This window comes from Diadema antillarum, unplaced genomic scaffold, assembly GCF_040938485.1.
Source record: "Diadema antillarum isolate AM-2024a unplaced genomic scaffold, OU_Dant_1.0 scf00000115, whole genome shotgun sequence".
Lineage (NCBI taxonomy): Eukaryota > Metazoa > Echinodermata > Echinoidea > Diadematoida > Diadematidae > Diadema > Diadema antillarum.
The window spans coordinates 1,903,394-1,923,291 of NW_027271004.1; the positions used below are offsets into that span (position 1 = coordinate 1,903,394).

The 19,898-nt window shown below is 39.3% G+C and overlaps 1 pseudogene; it reads left to right on the plus strand.

The window, feature by feature from the left end:
* The first annotated feature begins 1,903 nt into the window (after positions 1-1,903).
* On the plus strand, positions 1,904-2,017 carry LOC139719861 (U6 spliceosomal RNA; annotated as a pseudogene).
* The last annotated feature ends 17,881 nt before the right edge of the window (positions 2,018-19,898 follow it).

Here is a 19,898-nt window from a genome sequence, read left to right on the forward strand (position 1 = left end):
GTATATATTTCATTGTGGTATTCAGTCGGCAAGGCGTGTATATCATTCTGTCCATATTGATCGAAGCACCAATGATTTTAGGTGCTATTTATTGTATGAATTCTCCTTTCTGTGTATGAGGCTCCACACCGCACAAATCAAAATTCAATATTTGGTCGCATGTCAGCCAAGGATTAAAAAGATAAACAATTTTTCCCCTCTGCCTATAGATTCTCCTAAATGACACTGTCTTCTCGAATACTGTGTCTAACTAGATCAGCATAAGGATAATGCAGAAATGTTGATGGAGGATTTAGTTTGGAAAAAAAAAGACACTCGTCATCTTTAATAGCTTTTTCTCTTTGTAGTGTAAATCAATGCCAACACACCATATCATTTTCCTCTTTTTTTTTTCCTTGAGTCACCCCATGTTTAATTTCTCCATAGAACCTTGCACTGTAGGCCCGACTGTTATTCGTGGATTCTGTTCGGTTCTACTTTTTTTCTGTTTGTTTGTGTTTTTTATATTTTTAAATGTCTAATATTTTTATTTTTCATTGATATATCCAGACAAGGATGATTCTGACAATATAAAGCTGGATGTTATACAATTAATGATACATACATATCAACGAGAACTATGTTTTGCTTTTAAATGTGTATTAAGTTTGAATATTTGAATATTGAGCATAATAGAATAATAAATATCCCAATGAGAGAAAGAAAGAAAAACATACACACACACACACACACACACACACACACACACACACAAGCACGCACAGATACCTCCCAAGCACGGACTTTTTTTTTCAAATTATATCTATTCCTTCCCCATCAAATAATACAAAGAAAACAAGTCTTCTTTGTTATTACTGTACAAAGATAAGAGATTAATGCTTTTAAAGTTAACTGAAATCATTATAGATTTTCATGTTTCAATATACCAAGTAATATTACAATAGTACAGCAACTATCGAAGGAAAAAAAACAACTATCTATTAAAAATATTTAAGAAATGAGATACAAAATATCTATCTAAAAAAAAAAATCTACAGTGGATTATAAAACCAAATATTCCCCAAAACAATTCTCCCTAACTAACCTTTAACTACCCGTCCTAATCGTCGACTGCGAGGGCGATGGTTCAATCTAACATCGCCGGGGTGAGCAGCGAGGTGTCTATGAGGCCGAGCCGAAGGCTGATAGACACCTCAAGGATCACTGAGAAATAGGAGATGATTATTTGCTTTATATCTCACATCGATTGACAAACTTGAGATTTGATAAAAATGTATTCCATCAACCGAGCAGATTTTTATTTCATAATCGTGTTGAATATTGAAATACAGGCGGTACAATCGCGGCCCACGGCAGTCAAATGAACGAGAACAACGTTAGATCTTGGACGATAACAAGCGATACTGATGTATCGATAATTATGCGATATAACTGGATGTGTGTCACTTGAACTTGCTTGGACTTGGCCGTGGCCGATAGATGTGAGCGATACCTTTGTTGATTGCAATCACGGGTATGGTAAAAATGCTAACGGAACATATTGCCCATGATAATACCACACGGCAGGGATGTTGGGGAAAAAAAAAAAAACATTTCTCGGTCACGTGTTCCAAATTCAAGTAATCCCATTGGTCGAACATACTTATGTATGTGCCGGCATTTAAAGGAAACTACTAAAAAAAAAATGCACACACACGTGCGCGCGCGCTCGCTCGTACGCACGTACGCACGCACGTACACATACACACACAATCAAACTTCGCTTCCGCCACACAGCATTGCGGACTTGGCGAGGCAAACGTTGAGTCAACGTTCTACGCGAACACGCGCTCGGCAATAAGCACGGCACAAAGTTTCCCGCTCTTTGGACGCTTTAAATGGCACTGAACGACTTCGTTTGATCGTGAACGAGAGAAATCTTGATCACACCTATTAAAATTGGAACGATACAGAGAAGATTAGCATGGCCCCTGTACGCAAGGATGACACGCACAATCGTGAAGCGTTCCACATTTTTTCCCTCAATTTTTTTTTTTTTTTTTTTTTTTTTGGGGGGGGAGGGGTATCTCAATATCTCTACAAATGGTATTTTTAGCATTACCGGTAATACTTGCATTTGTAAAAGCATTTTAAGGGATAATAATAACATTAGTTGTGTAGTAGTAGTTGTAATAGTAAGCCTAGTAGTAGTATAGTATAGCAGGAGCAGTATAGTGGCAGTGATGGTACAGAGTAATTACTAAAGTTACAGCGTAGTAATACAGTATGCCCCCCCCCCCAAAAAAAAAAAAAGAAAAAAGAAATGAATAAATAAATAAATAAAAGATAAATAATAGATAAATAAATAAATAGATGTATAAATAAAATGAAAATAAAAATAAAGTACAACCGGATTTCCGCACTGTAAACTGTCAATATAATTAACTGTCTGACAGAATGCTATTTCAGGGTCTAAAATATAACATCTTACCTATATTATGCAGAAAACACCATACAATTTGGTGAAATGGTCACAGAGAAATGGTCATTGTAAAGCATGTCATGATTCTTATTCTTCCAAGTTTAGCGCTTGGATGTTCTTTGAACTGCATATTAATGCGTGAACATAATGGACAGAACTAGGAAGGAAGGGATTCCTGACATGCTCTACAAAACCCCTCATTTCTCTTTGACCACTGAAGGAAATCGGATGGGATTTTCTGTAAGATGTAGGTAATAAGTTGTTTTATACCTTGAAATTGTATCTGGATGGATTCACTCTTTTTAAAGTTATCGTTATGTAGTGTTCCGTTGTATTCGTTTTTTTTTTTGGGGGGGGGGAGGGGGACATACGGTATTGTAAATAATTGTATAATACACCAGCATTGCTGCTTCTGTTGCTACTGATAATGATCCACAACACTTGGTAGCGCCATATATATGTTTTGGGAACATTCAAAGCGCAGACTCCTCCTAGACAGTTAGTTGTTCAACGCCTATTGTAAAACGTGAATCTTGAGTTAGGCTATGGAGTGCTCCGTGATAATGATATATACATATATATTACATATATACATTAGATATCATATACAATAATTGTAATAGGTCAGTAAAAAGAATGCTGACTTCGAAGTTTCTAGAGTTTTTATCATTTATTGTACTGAATTACACGGAAAAAAAAGAGTATACCATGCACTTAAAGGGATCGTATAGTTTTGGTTGCGACCTAATTTCAGGTTTCTAACATTTTTGGTGAGATAATGAGAAACCTCTTATGAAACATGAAAGAGCATGCAATTCTATGAGGAATTCGACGTTTATTTGATGAAAATTGGTTTTGAAATGTCTGAGATATCCAAAAAACTTTACTTTACTACGATCGCTTTGTTTTACTTTGTTTTTGGATGTTTCAGTCATTCCAAACCCGATTTTCATCAAATAAACTTTGAATTCCTCTTAAAATGGTATGCTCTGTACTATATCATAAGTGGTTTCTTGGTATCTCGCAAAAAGTTGAAAGCCCAATTCTCATCTCCACCAATACTGTACCATCCCTTTAAATCACAGGCCCGTTTGATACTCGCACTTGGCACAAGTTTTACGAAAATGTGTACTATTGATAACTGATTCACATTTTGAACATTGTCAGACTAGGATCAAAGTGATTTACTTCGAAAGTTAATTACAATCACATAAAAAAAGAAAACTTCTCCTCAGATCATCAAGCGATCGCGAATTTCGTTTCATACTGTTTAATTTCCTCCTGCTTTTTTTCTGAAACCCGACATAATGCTCTATTCGACTGTGTTCGTGTTCATGTGTGTGTGTGTGTGTGTGTGTGTGTGTTTGCATGTTTATGTTGTACAACGTGTATATGCGTTTTCATAAATTATGATATCACATATTTCTCAAAGCTTTCGAATACGAGTATGCATCATTAATATGTCAAACAAACATTCAAATTCAGATCATGATTTTGAAAATCATTTCCACATGTATTCATACATTGTACGTATCCACCAGGAATGTCATGATCAGAACGATATCACACGTGTTAACTTTGTTGTCATCGCAACGTAAACTAGACGAGCTTAAATGGCGGAGAAACGATAAGTGAATCTGAAGTTTATAAAGAAAGTTTAACTTATTCAATCAGCTTACCACTTCGTGCTTTGGAGAAGAATGGATTGAGCACGCACAAGTGATGGAAAGTAATGGAATACGCTTGGTCTTTTTAACTCTGCCCTGATATTAGTCAAGAACCAATTTCACTTCTGTCAGGCGCTTTAACTTTTATTATGCTGCCGAAGATTTCATTTCAATCGACACTATAGGAGTGGTGCAGTTAGCATCGAAAAGTATCAAAATCGAAAGACATAGACTTAGTTTACAATGTGGGGTAATCATGTCTCGATAATTCTTTCGATTAGAGAGAGAGAGGGGGGGGGCGAAAAGAAGAGACTTTTGATGAATAAACTGCAACAAGGGTGGTCCCTTTGTGTCAAAAGGTTTTCTTCCAGACAATCGGATCATTTATATTTGTCGCCGATGGCCAATAGCTTGCGGCGGGAATGCACGACATGAACAGAGCTCTCTGATTGGTTCAATTAAGCCGGATAAATGACGATTTGCCAGATCGATGACCAATCAATGGAGGGCGATCAAATTTGAACGTTAAGTCTCGTTTTTTCGATGCCCGGCAGTGACTCCTCGGGCGTTAAACTCTACAGTCGCACCTTGTTCAGAAGTAATGTCCAAGAGCTATATAGGCCGGGGAGGGGGAGGGGGTGTAGGTGTAATGACGCTGATCTCGAAGTTAAATGATTCCTTTGTGAGCGTTCCCAGGTCTTGACAACAGGTGAATAGAGCCAACCCCTTTGTGGGATGTCCCACAATGCTCAATGGTGAGTGCTCGATGGTTAGAGAACGGTATCAACCAGGTACATGAAGGCAGATTATTCCCAGGGTTGCAGGAACCCCTGTGGGTATGGAGGCACACGGCATCTCGCATGCACCTGCGCATCTAGTAGCATCCCACAATATGCCAATAGAATCGCGTTGTGGTATAAAACACTGAATGACAATGATGACTGATAGATGCCTCAATCACTAACTAGCAAATAAATAACCACGCAAAATTACAGTTTGTTTTCAGTTGCTAACAGGGCGTTGAGTTGGCTCAGTCGGTAGCTCGTCTGCCTCCAGATCCAAAGGACCCGGGTTCGATTCCCGAGTCCCACTGAGCAACGTTGTGTGTAATCATACCGTCCCCTCTATAGTAAGAGGCAACCACTCTGTTCCTCGGATAGGACATAAAATGGAGGTCCCGTGTGTGAGAGAGTCACAACTCATGTCCGTAAAAGATCCCGCTTCATCTTATTCATTGCAAAGAGCAGGGTGTTTAACCCGATGAAGTGGTGCCGCTTTACATCCAACTGGACCCCATGGAAGACCAGCTATTGCAGCTGACTTATAAATGGGCTGTCTAGCCATCTTCTCAGATGGAATACGAAACTAAAAACAAAACAAGCATTAGTATAATATGTTTCTCTCCAGCTTTTTCCTCTCTATTTCTTCCCCCTTTTTAATTCTTTCTAAAAAGTAGTAAAGCATTCATCTCTGTCGATATGTCCTGTATTACATGTTGAGTAACTACACAGTTACTCAGTATATATTGCAACATGTGCATTCCTGCTTATTCTGCCAAATGCATTTGCCTTTAATGGTTCTGTTGAAAATAATTATAGTCAATAAAAAAAGTTTGTATGGATGATAAATTGGTTGAAATTTTCTATTGACCCCCCCCCCCCCCCCCCCCCTCCCGTAGAAGACGTAAAGCCTTTAGGAAAGGCGTCAACCCGTCAAGGTTTGTTTATCCGTTGTCAATGTAACCTCAGAAGTAGACAGCAATATTGAGCAGTAATGATTTCGGTTATCCGCGCAGCCGCATATATACAAATGGACGTATTCAGCAAGGTCCATTTTATTCATTCAAAACGCATTTAGGACACATTAAATACTCTTCATGACACATTAGGATTATGAATGATGATGAATGAGTAGAGTGTGGTCGAGAGTCCTCCAGATAGTGGTGGTGATGTATTATGTCCGAATATCAGTATGAGGGTCAATACTGTTTACAACGACACCATCATGTCTAATCTCTGCCCAGTCAGCCCGGAGCCATCTTCTATGGGATTAGCACAGATCATTACGAAACATTCTCGCATTCATCACGTAGTGATAGTCCTTACAATAATTTATGTCTTATATACTCGTATCTGTGTCCATCTACCTATCTACCCGTCTATCCACCTATCCATCTATTTTTCTTTCTATCTAATCTATCTATCAGTCAATCTATCTATAATATATATATATATATATATATATATATACATACAAATATATATATATATATATGTATATATATATATATATATATATATATATATACACACACTTGCCTATGCTTTTCCCATCCATCCATCCATAGATTCATCTATCTGCCTATCTACCTCCCTTCCTATCCATCCATTCATCTATATCTGCCTTATATTTTATTCATCTATGTTTGTCTGTCTATATACAATGTATTAAGTTGTTTATTTATCTGTATCTATCTATTCACCTCCTGAACATATCTTTTGCTTTTTACTTTAAAAACTCTTAGAAAACGTGACCTCCTTTCATAAATCAGGATATGCTGATATCTTCAAAACACAACCATTACCATAAATTTCTGTTTGATTTTCCCCATTTTTTTTCCAAAGCCAGACCTTTTTGGTAAGATCGCAATGCGATCACAATAACAACCCATCAAACATTAAAAAAAAATGTAATTGAATGTCTACCATTCGCCTGTCATTATGTCAGTTGCTTTATGTATCAATGTCAGCGTGGTTATTCAGAGGTTCGATTATTGAAGGCCGTCAGTACTTTGATTTCAATGCCGTTTGGGATTTTCTCTTCGGTCTTGAAGGAAAAAAGGGGGTATCGACAATGTTGTTTCGATTCCAAGTGGCGTTTATTCTTTTCCCCAGCTTCCTCATCCCCACCCTTCTTTGGTCTCCATCACCCGCCTTCCTTTTCCTCCTCCCCCTCCTCCTCCCTCTCCTCCTCCTCCTCTTTCTCCCGGCTTTTTTCTTCCGAGGACCGATGAAAGACAGCCCCCTTTTGGAATTTTATCTATCGAGAGTAATTCAATTCAAGCGGCCTCTCTTTATATGCCTTTATCCACGGTAATGAAGTAATCATGGACGCCATTTCGGCACATTACGCCCGGCTCGAGCAGGTGTTTACGCATTGATCGACGCGGTGAGTTTCGGCGGTCCGTCCTTGGAGAAGACCGCTCCACTCCCCTTCAATGCCGCGCTGCTATCATTTCGATTATTTCAATCATTCATTTTTTTCTTGCTCTCTTTTTTATGTCGTTCGACAAGGATGAAAGAGAGAAAGCAAACAAACAACAAGAATATTTTCTTCACTAACGTTGTATGGTCGGTTAAAGTTGTTTCACTCGTTTATTTTCATCAAAGACGGTAAAGAGAAAAAAGAAAATAAGTAAACAATGCCAACCAAGTTTCTCGGTTGACGTTATCTGGTCGGTTTGTCGTTCTGGCCGCCGATGTTGAGCGCAATCATCAGCCGCACCACTGGTAAACTGGTATATTTGGCTTGCTTCTTGGGTGTGTTTTTTTTTTCAGAGACGATGAAAGTAAAGTTGATTTCGACTGAATATCACAAATCGATCGGAGTTTTGTGTATCATCCCCTTCTCTGGTCAAAAACAGGCGGTATGATGTTCATACCGTTAGACAAGGGAATGTGGAGTGTTGATGTCCATGTTGAGTACGGCAAACATTAATGACACGGCGATCCGCTTTTACCGACCAGGCAGCATTGTATCACTCGGAAGAAAACTAAAACTTTAAACTAAAGGCTCCATAGAATTAGAACCAAGGTGACCATATTTTTCTTCCAATCTTAATGAAAAGGCGTCTTACTTCAGAACACGATGCACACTATTTCTCGTAAAAATCAGAAATTAAAAAAAGAAATGTCAGGTTTACATCAGAAACAACCATGACGACCATTTAGGAAACTTCACACTTTAAACTTTCTTCAAACGAGTGTTTGTTTGTTTTTTTATCAATCTATAACATTTACAGTTAGAAATCATGAATGTATTATTATTGTGTGTGCATTGTGTGTGTGTGTGTGTGTGTGTGTGTGTGTGTGTGTGTGTGTGTTCATAATTGCAAATAAACGTATTCTTCCCCTGGGTCATGGGGTAAGGTTTATGGTAGATAGTGGTAAATAGATATAATCATTCATGTTACAGTTTCTGAAAATGTGCCGTTTTCGGATACTAGTTTGTGGGCATATGATCGCTCGCGAAAACACACACACACACAAAAAAAACCCATATATATATATATATATATATAATTCTTTTTATGATACAAACATCTGAAGGACGTGCGCCTTTCACCAACATGTGAAACTGACGGACAAAGTTTAAAATTGTCACCTTGGGGAAAAGCGAAACTATAAAATGAAAATAATGTTACTTAAAATTCGGCATGAATTTGTGCGCAGCCATTTATTTCCAAGGATATAAAGCTAAGCGGGTATACAATTTATGCTATATTTTTTTCTCTTTTCTTGAATTCGTTCTGGCACCTCGGTTTAAAGACCTCGATTTCCTACTTAAGTGGTATGCCTAGAATTTCTATGACGTGAATTGAAAAGTCGTGTCATTATGTTTTGAGAGAGAGAGAGAGAGGACATATTGAAGACGCCACCATTGACAATTTAAGCTAAGAGGAAAAATAACACCTTTTTGTGATCGTGGGACACCCTTCGAAATTAATGCGTTATTGTTCAAGAAATTACACCCCAATCTCTTCTACTGAAATTCAAACTGATGATGATTACAAAAAAGAGGGATTGTAGCTGTAAACCGCCCTAAGTTGCGTGAAGGTAACTTACTTTGGACCGTTACTGTAAGCAAGTATCAAAATTTGGAAAAAAAAGACATACGCAAATGTACATTATCTAGACACGCATACACACACACACACACACACACACACGCACACACACGCACACACACACGCACGAAAAGATCCACATACGCATACGCAAAAAAAAAGTGAGTATTACATGAACTGTTTCTCCTAGAACCCGGGAAGATGGCGGAGGATTCAGAAATTGATCGGCGGAATATAATCGAGTACAAAACGGAGCGTTTCTCTGCGCAAACATCATTAAGGTCTTAAAATCGGGAGGTGTATAGGATGTGTTTGATGGTGGTGGCGCTTGCACGCTCACTTCTGGCTCCCGAACACCTATCTTACACACATCCCCCGTCAAGGTTAGGTGCCTTTTGTAACCAACGCCCCATTGGCGCCGCTGCGAGCAGGTTTCTTCACTCATTCGCAGACGCCAAACAAAACAAAATGTCGCAGACTGACCTTCAAGGAACAGGGGGGGGGGGGCAGTCACGATTTTCCAGGCTCCTGCAAAATTACCCTTTACTTCTTCTCCTAGAAAATCCTCTCTCTACGATATCCCGATGTCCCATGAATGAGACGCTGAAATGGATGAGGAGGGTACGTTTTAATACGAAGAAAAAAGAAAAGAAAGTTAATCGAACTACCTCCATTCTCGATTATTTGTCATGATTGCAGACGATTGGGGAGAGTTTTCCGCGCGACTGCGTCAACCCACCTGCCCGCCATTTTGCCATTTCTGATTAGTTCCTTCCGGGGGCGGAAGCGCCATCATTCGGCGAAAGAAATCATAATTGATATTCATAACTGGTGTATAGCGGCGCACACTGTCAGTGTGCGAGCAGCGTGGTGTTCTCCCGCGCGAGCGCAGCACGCGAGCAGCGAGCGGATCGATCGTCTGCGCTGCCTACTCCATTGTGCCGCCTATTCCGATGTTGCCTTTCTCTCCCACCTTCTCCCTTCGCCGCCAATGAAAAATGGTGTGGTTGATGGACAAGAAAGGGCTCTTTGGAGGGTTAAGAATGCGCTTCCCTGCAGGTTACGTTTCCCCACCTTGAGGACAAGCTGATACAGTCACACAGTGAGGTGAACTGGGAGAAAACCTTTTCTTCTCCCAGGAAAAGACTCCAAGTATCGAGAGAGCGATAGTACCATTGAGGAGGGATCATGATGACAGATGACAAAAAACTAAACAAACAGCCCAAAAGGATGGGAGAAGAGAGAACGAAAGAAAAAAAAAGAAAAAAAAAAGATCAATGTCCATTTTTTCGCGCGTTTGAAAACCTCTCCTTCTCAATGTCTGCGCGTGACGCTCGACCGGAAATGCACAGTGTATACGCCAGCTGAGGGTCGTGATGTGATACACAATATCCATAATGACAGAGCGCTTAACATGGCCGGCTGGTGAGAGCCAGAGAAAACAATAGTCACCTCGGGGTTGTGCAGAGATGCCAGAAATATTGATCCACTCCCAATGATAGGCGTAAAGGTACAGCTCACGATGAACAAATACAGGGGAAAGAGGTGGGGGGAGGAGGGGAGGGGAGGAGGAGGAGGAGGAGGGAGAATAGATGGAAATATTATTGTTAACATTATAGCGTTTAGGAACAGCGGTAAACGTTAGGCAGGTGGTCTTACCCATTTTGAGTCATTTTACGTTGTTTTGCTACCAGCTCTGGCTATGTGCGACTTGTAGAAATGCATGTGACTCGGTATTACTTCACCTGATTCTTATTTCTCGACAAAATGGCCAAAAAAAGAAAAAAAAAACCCTCGAAGCCAGACAAAAGAAAAAAATGGTAACAGTGAACAGCATCTCACAAGAAAGGAAAGGAGGGGAGTGAGTAACCGCTTATATACAATGAAGAGTAGAGAAAGGAACATTACGGATAATCGAAAGGAAGGTTGAGATTTTCGTTTGTTTGTGATATTGATTCCTATATATTGTTAACTTTCCAATTAGTGCAAAGAAGTGTTCGAAAAGGAATATTTTAGTCACTTGATTCTCAGATGTATTCACACGTACCAAATAAGCGGGATAACATTCGCGATCCACATTTCGAGATTTTTGAAAGCGTTCACACGGACATAAATATCCCGCTAATTGGCGCGCGCACTGCGCTTCACCCTGCAATCTATTCTTGCACGTCACGATGGTGTGGTGCGCACGCTTGTTGTGGTGCACACACTGTTGTGATGTGCGCTTTGAATGATGGGATATAAAATCTCGAGATTATTCCGTCCATCGTTCAAATCGAATCGAATTATCGGGATGATCCAGACATGAGCGCAAAAATTCTTTGGATTTACATGGCGATGCTGATCGCGATAATTTTGTGGGGTTTTCGTGTCCACACGGGCAAAAAATATCGAGATTTCGATCGCGATGCAAATCTCGAGATTTTTATCCTGCTCGTCACAGCATTCTTTTTGTTCATCCACCTTTATCACCTCAACGAAGAAGTTTGTGAGAGAAATCCATGTGAGAGAGACAAGACTAGCGGCATAAATTACTATCAAAAAAATATATTTGTTGTTATTTTGTGTTGGGGGGGGGGGAGGTCTGCTTGTTTGGAATTGTTGTTATTTTTGTCAGATGTCACACTTATGATTGTTCACATTATGACTGTAGTCACATTCAAGTTCATTGGTTTTTGTTCCTCTTTAAAAAAGTAAACCTACCCTGGCTCTAACCTAATCATTAATACGTGTAAAGTGTGAAGTGATGTATCCAGTGGAACGGTGCGCTCTGTCTTATTGCAGACAGTAGGTCTACTGTTTGATGGTGTGCTACGATACACATCACAATCACGCTGAATTATTTGAGTGTGTTTATCAAAGGAGGTGCTAAACTTGATCAAGTGACAATATCAGTAAGTTAGATCTTGAAGTTTTGAGTGTTTTCCAATGCGTCGAAAAGAAATACACGTACATCTGTGCGTGTATGTGTGTGTGCGTGTATGTGTGTTCGCGTGTGCGTATGTACGTTTCTGCTGAGGGCCCTAGAAAAACATGAATAATGCTGACTTTTAATTATACCCGCCCAGCGCCGAAGAACGTTAGTTGTTGTGACGTGTTTATCTGCATGCTTGACAGGCGTATCATAAACGCGGGACGCCAAAGACATCAATATCACGTTTTTAATATCAAACGGCAACTTAAAACGCTCGAGGTTAGGAGATGTCATCGTTTTAAACCAGTAGGAAGGACTCACCATTTTTTTTTTTCTTTAGAAGTGGAGAGTCTCGCTTGGCATTAAAACATTTCTCTCTCTGTCTATCTGCACTCAGTGAATGGTGACTCGAGTGTATCCCCTTGATCTCTCGTATTGTATAGACAACTATTTCTGAGGCCATTATCCTCGTTAAGCGTTTGTTGGAAGTGACTATGATGGGCTCCTGTATTTCTGTTATATCCATACAGTTGTTTAATGTGTCTTTAGAAAGGCAGGTACATGTGATTCTTAAGTTTGCATATCTATGCTTAAAATAACACCCGCTTGTCTTCATTTTTGTGTTATCGTGGAATAATGTCGTATGCTTGAATTAATCAATCACTTACCATGTTTCAACTGTTAGATTCAGACAATGTTGTGCTCAATTAGTTTGTTTAGTTGACTATGTGTTACATTTATGTACGAAACAGAAATGCAGAAATAAAATCAATCGATCAATCAAAAGCCAGGGACTGCTATCTTTGGAAACAAGAATGGGAAAAGAATATACAATTGTACAATATTGTTGTACTTATCTTTGTCTCGTAAAACGATTAGCAATTTGTACTATTCATTAGCATCACCCCCACATAGATTACTGTTCAGCCAGCTGGGATTCCTATTCCAAATTACACTTCAAGAAATCTTTACAAACGATGCAAAATGAATATATTCATATGATTTTCAATATAAAGTAACAGGAATCTGCATCACAGTATACATTACAACCCTAAATTGACAAAATATTGAAGAAATCACTTTTTGAAGGCCATCTTCATCCGGCGCGAGTGCTGTGGTTGCAGCCAAAGGGTTGTAGAGGCTCCAAGACCCTGGGTTCTGTGAAACGGCAGTTCCCGAGTTCGAATCCCGTCCTGAGTATAACATCCTCAGACAAGTCGTTCACCCACACTCTGCCTCTCTACGGGCCCAGGCCCAGGCATAGCAACTGTTATGAAACCGAAGAAGACTTTGAAGACGGTAGAGATAGAAGTAGTAGGAGTAGTAGGAGTAGGCCTAGTAGTAGTAGTAGTAGATGTAGAAATAGTAGAAGTAGTAGAAGTAGTATTAGAAGTAGAAATAGTAGTAGTACTAGTAGTAGCAGAAGAAGAAGTAGAAATAGTAGAAGTAGTATTAGAAGTATCGAAGTAGTAGTAGTAGTAGTAGTAGAAATAGTAGAAGTAGTATTAGAAGTATAGAAGTAGTAGTAGTAGTAGTAGTAGTAGTAGTAGTATAGTAGTAGAAGTAGAAGTAGTAGTAGTAGTAGCAGTAGTAATAGAAGTGGAAATTAGTAGTGGAAGTAGTAGTAGTAGTAGTAGAAGTAGTAGAAGTAGAAATAGTAGAAGTAGTAGAAGTAGAAGTAGTAGTAGTAGCAGCAGCAGCAGTAGTGGCAGTAGTAGTAGTAGTAGTAGCAGTAATAGTAGAAGTAGAAATAGTAGAAGTAGAAGTAGTAGTAGTGGTAGTATTATATTACATTAAGTATTATTCTTAACATCACTGTTATTATCGATGTTGTCATTCGCAGTCGCAGCAGTAGCAGTAGTAGTACTAGTAGTAGAAGTAGTAGCAGTAGTATGTAGTTGTAGTAGTAATAGTACTCGTAGTAGTAGTAGTACTAGTAGTAATGGAAGTAAAATTAGTAGTATAGAAGTAGTGGTAGTAGTAGATGTAGTAGTAGAAGTAGAAACAGTAGAAGTAGAAGTAGAAGTAGTAGTAGTAGTAGTAGTACATGTAGTAGTAATGGAAGTAGAAATTAGTAGTATAGAAGTAGTGGTAGAAGTAGAAGTGGTAGAAGTAGATGTAGTAGTAGAAGTAGATGTAGTACATGTAGTAGAAGTAGAAACAGTAGAAGTAGAAGTAGTAGTAGTAGTACATGTAGTAGTAGTAGTAGTAGTAAAAGTAGTAGAAGTAGAAATAGTAGTAGTAGTAGTAGTAGTAGTAGCGGTAGAAGTAGTTGAAGTACTAGTAGTAGTTGGAGGAAAAGGAGAAGTTGAAGCAGTTTCATTAACATCATCACTATTATCACTCCTACCATTATGATTATCATGTCATAAATAACATTGCTTGGTTGATGAGGCATGACCCTCTCGTATTGACACGACTATAGATCCTGCACTTACACACACATAAACACAGACAAGCACACACACACACACACACACACACACACAAAGAACAGACGTGCTGCAATTTATTTTCTACAAGTCAAATATTAAGCGTATTTCCCACTACCCTGTCTCCTCTAGCATGTTTTCCTATTTCAAACCCTTGGGGCGTTAGACCAAAACACGAGAGTGGAAATAGCGCGATGCAACGTGTGCATGTATGATTATGAAATGGTGTAAAACTTCGGAGCGGAGAAAATTCATCACTGTATAAATGGATACATTTGATATACATACTAAATAGCGTACGAGAGAAAGGTCTATGTAACCATGAGTGGCGCCTAAATTTCTTAAATCTGAGTTGCTGCTCTTTCTCTGTCTTAGGGCCCTTTACTCCTTTCACCCTTTCATATTTTGTCGCACAGTCATCTTTACTGTTCGTTGTGTGACAGGTACGCATTCTTATACGCATACACACGCAAAAAAACCACACACACCATACAAACACACGCATACAGACTCTTACGTATATAGATATTCTGTGTACACACTCACCTTTACTCTTTGAATAAACACGATCTTAACACACTGTGTGTATATAGTTCTCTCGCTGCGTCTGAACTTTAAGAAATCCTATGAGAGACCGCTCGTCCGCTTTTGTCTTTTAAAGGAAATCATTTGCTCTTTATCTCATCATTAGGTTCGTCATTTTGTCTTTCTGCCTTTGGTTTTTTTAACCCATATTTTCCAATAGATTTTCCTGTACCATGTGTCCTCTTGATATTATGGCATCGTCATCGCTTTCAATCTTTTCGTCCTCACTTTATTATTTCACGTTTGCTCTGCCACGTCGTGCTACTGATATAGAACTACATAATTATCGCCATCGCTCTAGATGGCTGTTGCTTTCTTCTCACCCTCGTGGAAAACACCTTTTCTTCTTTCCGTTCCCATTCTCTTTCTCATTCTTCCTCTTCTTCTTCTCCATACTTCTCTCCTTCTCTCTCTACCCCTCGCAGTGATGTCCTTATCTCCTTATGAATTTGTAAGGACCGCATTTTGAAGAATATAAGACAGTAATAATCGTCGGTCTACGTTTTAAAATCTTTCCTAATGATGCAATGTCTCCATCGCGAAATGGAGAAATCGTGGATACTTAACGGGGGAATGGGGGATTATATTTTGAATGGGAACTTGGCCTGGAATGACTCTCATCTGTTAAAGTGCTCAGAAATCCGCTTATCTTGTCACGCCCGTAATTAGTTCGACATTTGATCCTGCTGCTGCTTTAGCGTTAATAATTCATGGCGTCCTCAACGCCGGGGAGTCGGGGGAGCACGACTGCGTGAGAACCGCGCCGAGTCCGCCGAGTCCGTGGTGTCATCCCGAAATATCACTGTTTAGTGCGGTATTATTGCGCATCACGGCTAATAGAGCTTTCATCATGTTGCGAAGATAAGAGGAGAGACGGTGTGGTCAAATGCGGATATTCATCCGCGCGGCAGCGTCACCTCTGGCACATATCGTGTTTTGAAATAAGTGCTCGCACCACGATTTGCAGCTAGAGAGAGGTGCTTGTGCGTTGGGCAGACGTTCGGCTACTTCCGGGTTTCACACATGCAAATTATTATATCTCCCATTAGAAAATAAATGTGAGTTAAAATATAATGGGCGGCGCAGGAAAGAGAAAAAATCTGTAAAATCATCATCAAAAGTCGTCAACATGATGCATCGTTGGTTTCCATTATAGAAGCTTGCTTCCAGGCAGTCAGCCCTGAAAATTTTTCTGCATACCTTGCAATAAGTTTTGTCGCTGTTGTTGTTGTTATTGTTGCTGCTGCTGCTGTTGTTGTTGTTGTTGCTGCTGCTCCTGCTGCTGCTGTTGTTCTGCAGACTGTGCATTTTCGCCTGTGTTGTTACATTATGAACATCACCGAAAAGAGGGGAAAGCACATCCCAAACATCTCGGGGGAGGAAGGGTCAAGACTATAGCCTACTTGGAAGAAAAAAAAAAGACTCCCAAGTTCACTAACATTTTAATTTCCTTAACAATATTTACATGATGGTACTCTCTAACTTATTCACGCTTCTTCTGTAGGCCTAAATTGTGGCAGAATCAGCGAACAATTCTCACAGGTGCCAATCCTGCAGTACTTACAGAATCAGTGGTCACTAATGACATGAAATGAAAATTGTTTGACAGTGCTGTTTTCGTTTCAATCGCGCTCCTCTTAATGGTTATGTCTGTGCATCTTGCCAGAATAATAAGAGTAAAACATAACATTGTAAGAAGTTCTTTAGGACTATATGAATACGTTTCGTGATTCATACCTTGAATTCGTTGAATATTTAGTATTTCTTGCTAACATCAATGAATATGTTATGTTAATTCACACGATTTTTGAGTGATATTTCAAATAAACTTGTGTCCAAAGCCACACAGGCATGTTTGATGATCATATACTTTGCTAATTTAGGTGTACATTAACAAAGACACTTTAAATGTACATATACTTTTTCTTTTTCTTACAAGCATTCAAATTCACTAATTATAGCCTTGGCTATCTTCACTCCATTATGTTACAACTTTTGCACCACTGTGCCGAAGCTGTACAAAATCACACCACAACAGTATTTACTTGTACTTAAAGGGGCCCTGAAATCCAAATGCATGTTGATTTGTGTTGATTTATAATACCTTTAACATCACTTTTGCGGTGAAACGAATATCTAGAAACATTCCATATATTTTTAATGATTTTTTCTTTTATTTTTCTTCAGATTTCTTGGGAACGCCCACAAAAAACCTTCCAAACCAATCAATATTCATATTCTTGAGATGACATCATCTGTCAATCATTACTAGTGCTGAAATGTTTAACAAAAGACATTGGAATGCACCTTCCCCTCGACTCAGCATAACTTGCATGTTCCCTCGCCATGTCTTTTGTTAGTCACATTAATATGACAGAAACATGCAAGTTATGCTGAGTCGAGGGGAAGGTGCATTCCAATGTCTTTTGTTAAACATTTCAGCACTTTAGCAATGATTGACAGATGATGTCATCTCAAGAATATGAATATTGATTGGTTTGGAAGGATTTTTTGTGGGCGTTCCCAAGTAATCTGAAGAAAAATAAAATAAAAAATCATTAAAAATATATGGAATGTTTCTAGATATTCGTTTCACCACAAAAGTGATGTTCAGGGTATCATAAATCAACACAAATCAACATGCATTTGGATTTCAGGGCCCCTTTAAATCTGGCCGAGCAAGCCTGCTTTTATGGACGTTTATATTTCTTATTCCTTTCGGGGCCGTTTACCTCAATATATATTTTTTTTTCTTTGGCGACCATTTGCGTTACTGTTCACTATGTTTGTATTGCATGATATAATTGTACTTTGTTATCATTATGTGCCTTAATTACAGAAGTATATGAAAATAAATGTTTTGAAACGGGACGCAATCAAAATATGAATGCCCATAGTAATATAGTATGGAAATGATTTGAAGATTTCTAAAAAGATATGGACCAAAAAGCCCTTCTCATACAGCAGTTCGTGCAATGAATTTCTCGACATTCTGAAATGCAGAAATGCGTATCATTAAATCATCTCCGATCTATACACTAGGTCGTATTACATAGGGTCAACACAGCCGTAGGTAGGTAGATCATACATTATTGAGTCTAAGACATTGGGGCTGGGGGGGGGGGGGAGGTAATCTGCTCCCAAAATCTGCTTTACATCATAAACCCAGGATGACTGTTCTCCTGGTTTGGCCCCTAGCCTTACACGGCGAGACAGACTATTAAATTTGATTTTACCAGGGTTGGCAAATATCGATGGTGACATTTTTCTCACATGTGCGAAACATGTTTGGATCGTAGATATTGAGATATTAAGTCCATCTTTCTTTCTTTCTTTCTTTTCCGATATTATGTGATGACTTTTTAGAATTGTTTTCCCAAACATGAAAAAATGAAGAAATAATGATGATCATCGCTGAATGAATTTCGTGAATGCCTCCAAAGACGATCATTTCTCACATTCATCACTTTCTCTCTCTCTCTCTTTCTCCCTTTTGTATAATTCACACACACACACATATGTATATATATATATATATATATATATATATATATATATATATATATATATATATATACATATATATATATATATATAGTTAGATAGTAGGACCTATAGACACAAGATACCAATGTAGTAAAAGATATATACAAATACATAGACAAACTCCTACATACATGCATGTAGGACGTGTGTGTGTGTGTGTGTGTGTGTGTGTGTGTGTGTGTGTGTGTGTGTGTGTGTGTGTGTGTGTGTACAAGAACGCCTGTAAGGACTATAGCTGAAACATGATTGATAAAAACGAGGGTGCAAACTACAATTATATAGCAACAATGCGACAATGAAGGTCACGGTCAGAGGTCATGAATAGGACTGGTCAGAGTATTTTGTGTTCAAGATAATCCGGATAAATGATACTCTATCTGATCTCAAGAACTGTATACCCTTGTGAGAAAATGCTTTCCTTAGGCAGAAATAACAAATTGGGAGTTTGTCAGGCGCGGTCGAACGCGGCACGCGGGGCTGCGAAAAGAAGACAAGGGGGCGTGAAACCACGACGCCCAAAATTAACGATGGTGATAATAATGTTTCCAAGACGAAAAGGAATCGCACAGACCAGTGACAGAAGGAGAGAATAAAAGGGGGAAAGGGAGGAAGGGAAAAACCTCGAAACATCGCCGGAGCGAAATCTGATCCAACCTGTCCATTAAAGAAAAAAAAAGAGACTGAGAAGGGTGAACCTGACCATAAAAGATAGAGAAAATGTCGCGGAGTGTAAGGTATATAATATGCAATTTTTACGAGTTTCTGAGCGCTAATTAAGACTCGCCTCTGTCGTCCATCACTGTCACCCCATGTAGGAAGGCGAATAATGCGCGCGCTTTTCTATTTCATCGAGTATCGTCCCGCCTCGTTTGCTCCATATCTGCGCGCAAGAGTCCGTGAAACTACGGGGCCGATTTCCGGCTATTATGCCTGCCCTTCCGTGGCAAGCCCCACGAGGTGGGCACCTCTATAAATTTTAAAGATTCGGGGTGGAAACGGCCGAAAAAGCGTAAAAAAAGGAGGAGAGATTGAGGAGGAGAGGGAGCGAGGGAGGATGAGAGAGCTAGAGAGAGGTAAGTCCCAAGGTAGAGCAACAAGAGAAGGAAAAGAGTCGCAAATAAAAAGAGGGCAAGAAAGAAATGAACGTACAATCTGGCAAAGCGATTACGCCTGATCTAATTTTCTAGCTATTTATACGCTAATTACGGGGTTAAATATGACTACGGATCCGCTGGAGGATGTCGAATCCTTTCTCCCCGCCATTCCAAATGGACGGATTTTTGTATGATGACGGAGACATGCAGCTTTCGAAACTGAGAACATCCCGTAACCATGGTAACAGAAGTTGGGGTTGAATGATCACAGGAGGAGAGCCATATTATAGTTCATACCCTGAAACAATCGTTAAGTACATGTACCTAACTCTTTCAAAAAACAACAAACTATC